Here is a 3,759-nt window from a genome sequence, read left to right on the forward strand (position 1 = left end):
TACAGAAATGCATGTGATTTCTCGTGAAATTAGTCAAATTTAACATGTAATGGGTGTTATATCATAATACGTGTTTTAATCATGTGCATCGTTGGATGTTTTCGACTATTTATCCTTGCACAAAGATAGCTACAAATGAATATAAGGACCTACACACCGAATAAAAATAAATATAAACAAAATGATATGTTGTATATTAACGAAAATATGACATAATCTAGAGAAAATTATTAGCAAATACATTGCATGATTTTCTCTAGAAAAATATTAATATTTAAAAACTGACGCGACCGTAATTTACAATGCTAGAAACAACTATAATAGAGAGAGCTCAATATTTTCGGGATAAAAAAAGATACACACCCCAGCTATATTTTTATCCATTGCTTTTATTTCATTACAAACACAAACTATAGACCTATCATTAAAAGAATTATTTCTCTTGTTAGTAACAAAACTAATATATATACTTCATACTGTGTATAGTACTGATTTATTATTAAAATTGTGAAATATAATAACCCTGGATATGTATTTCCTAATATTTTTATAACGGAAACACACCACTAGTTCAAAAGACCTTATTTTCAAACAAGCCAATTTATCAACTTTGAATTAAACCAGTTTGGTTTATTTATTTATCTATTAACTTCTTTCGTAGACTACATATATAATTCAAAATGTTTTTTTTAACCCAAATCGGTTTTTATTCTAAATTAACCAAGTATATAATCGTTTTATTTACTAATAGGGTGATGATTCATTAGTAAAGATAAAATCTTTAGATATTTGAGTTTGAGAGAGAGATCATGGATTAAAAAAAATCCTTTTATTTACCATATTTACATGTATATTAGTATAATTTTAAAAATTAAATATTTAATTTTTTTTTTTATAACCCACCTAAGTGCTCAAACATGTGCTAACATAAGTGTCTAGTAGTGCATGTGTGAGAGAGAGCGAGAGAAAATTAACGTCCAAAACCAACCATAAGCGAAAAGGAAAGATCCTCCGTAAATTCAGTTAATCACGCCTTTACTTTATTTCTTTATATATACCTCCCTACTCTTACACCCTATAACCCACCCACACTTACACTTTACCCATGGCACCACTAAGGTTTCTCTCTCTCATAGTCATCCTCCTCTTCCTATGCACCTTCATCTCTGCCACCACTGTACAACATCCTCAGCACACAGTACAACAAGTACAAAGGTACATACATTCTCCAACCTCATCCACACAATATATATACATTTTCTTATCTTATTTTAACTTTATGTTTTCCTTGGAGTTTGAATGATTCTAGGCGGAATCTCGGGTTCCTGTCTTGCGGGACTGGGAATCCCATTGACGACTGCTGGCGGTGTGACCCCAATTGGGAGAAAAACCGTCAGCGTCTTGCTGACTGCGCCATTGGGTTTGGGAAAGGGGCTGTCGGCGGTAGAGATGGGAAGATTTACGTGGTTACAGACTCGGGTGACGATGACGCCTAAACCCGAAACCTGGGACCTTACGGTACGCTGTCATCCAGGATGAGCCGCTCTGGATTATTTTCCAGCGCTACATGGTGATTAAACTCAAAGAAGAGTTGATTATGAATAGTTTTAAAACAATTGATGGGCGTGGTGCGAGTGTGCACATAGCGGGTGGACCGTGCATTACTATACATTATGTTACGAATATTATTATTCATGGGATTAATATTCACGATTGTAAGCCGGGAGGGAACGCGATGGTTCGAAGCTCCCCTAGACATTTTGGGTGGAGGACGATTTCGGATGGTGATGGGGTGTCGATATTTGGAGGAAGTCATGTGTGGGTTGATCATTGTTCGTTATCGAATTGCGCTGATGGGTTGATCGATGCGATCATGGGGTCCACCGCAATTACATTATCGAACACCCACCATGATAAAGTAATGCTTTTAGGCCATAGCGATTCTTATGAGCAAGACAAGAATATGCAAGTCACAATTGCTTTTAATCACTTTGGTGAAGGTTTGGTTCAAAGAATGCCAAGGTAATATTTGTTGTTGTAATATGTATCACCCGCGAGGTTTATATTGCGTAACACAATGAAGCATTGTGTTACACTGTATAAACCTAGAACGCAGGTGTCATGTGGATTAGAAAACATCTAGTAATTTTTATCTAGACGAATAAAGTGTAATTTGTGTTTGATTTGTTAACGTTAATTGTAGATGCCGACATGGTTACTTTCATGTGGTCAACAATGACTACACACATTGGGAGATGTACGCAATTGGTGGTAGTGCAAACCCTACCATCAATAGCCAAGGGAATAGATTCTTAGCACCGGATAGAAGATTTAGCAAAGAGGTAATAAGATTTTTAGATTCTAATTATTGTACAAGTTTTAATGCATTGTGTACAACTACTACAAAAGTCTAAGTTAGTTATTTGTTTTAGGAAAAAAGATATATGACTGAAAATGCAAAAAATGATGTAGGTGACAAAACATGAGGATGCACCGGAGGACCAATGGAAACACTGGAATTGGAGGACTGAAGGGGATTTGATGTTGAATGGTGCATTTTTGTGCCTTCGGGTGTTAGGTCTTCATCTAGTTATTCAAGGGCTTCAAGCCTCGGTGCTAGGCCATCGTCAATTGTTTCCGCCCTCACGACCAATGCAGGAGCCCTTGTTTGCAGAAAGGGCTCCAGTTGCTGATCAAAATACGATAAATGAATACATAATTTTGATCCGTTATTTTGGGTTTCCCTTTATTAAATACAGGGATAGTTTTATTTAATTTTTCTTTTTTACACTTTGACTTTTTGAAGTTTTTTGATTTTGACTATGTTGTACCCGAGTACAACCTCGGCTTGCCACTCTACGGAAACTATTGGATGTTCCATTTGGACATCGAATGGTTTGGGTTAGGCAAGTTAAGTAGTGTTGTCATGTATACATATAAAATTTATATCTATTCGACGAATTTTATGTTGAGATTTTAGCTTAGTCTATGTGTTGTTTCAGTTTAAAAAAATAAGTAAAAATGTGTTACGTCACTATCACGTAGGCATGTGTGATTTTGCTATGAGTTTACATGAAAATAAATAAAGTAAAGATTGTGTGCGTCTGTGGTGTTATGATTTCATTGGCCACGAAAATAAAATAAGCAACCATCCCCGCCCAATGTTTGTCGTCGGGGCACAAAATGTTTGTTAGAAATATAATATATGGTGTAATGTTGTGTTGTGTGTCCCTCACGGTATTCCTTTTTTTTGGTGAAAAAGTAAATTAACGATTATATATTTGTTGAACATCATTGATATAAAGTAACAATAGACAACGACAAAATCATATTAGCCGGTGCATACCTAATAATTATCTTATAAATGTTTAAACGTTATATAATATGAATATCCCAGTCACATATTTAGAGTATCTTCTGTGAGTCATCTTAGTTGTACATTGTATTATATAATAGTTTAAACAATATGTAATTATATGAGAATGTGGACAACCTTTTGAACTATAACATGTTTATTTATGCTTTTTATCAATAGATATGTGTAAAAGCTAATTTTATCTATACTTAAATATATATCTAGATGTTATATATATATTTTATATAGAAACATAGATATTACATCAACATAGCAGGTAGGCGGGCAACAAGCTGCGCCGCCACCCATTTCTGAATTGTTTTATATATGAAGAAATATATATTTTAGACGAAATGACTGTTCAGAAAGCTTGTGCCTCGAATCTCGGTTGAAAAACCTTACTC

General features: G+C 34.6%; 1 pseudogene across 1 annotated transcript; it reads left to right on the top strand.

The window, feature by feature from the left end:
- The first annotated feature begins 1,089 nt into the window (after nucleotides 1–1,089).
- LOC143600771 (putative pectate lyase 18) lies at nucleotides 1,090–2,984 on the top strand (annotated as a pseudogene). Its single transcript, XR_013147536.1, has 4 exons — nucleotides 1,090–1,233; nucleotides 1,304–2,022; nucleotides 2,204–2,342; nucleotides 2,473–2,984. The product of XR_013147536.1 is annotated as a putative pectate lyase 18 (transcript).
- Nucleotides 2,985–3,759: the final 775 nt, after the last annotated feature.

This window comes from Bidens hawaiensis, unplaced genomic scaffold, assembly GCF_021521415.1.
Source record: "Bidens hawaiensis isolate Kalapana, Puna unplaced genomic scaffold, B.hawaiensis_p1.1 tig00054877_1, whole genome shotgun sequence".
Classification (NCBI taxonomy): domain Eukaryota; kingdom Viridiplantae; phylum Streptophyta; class Magnoliopsida; order Asterales; family Asteraceae; genus Bidens; species Bidens hawaiensis.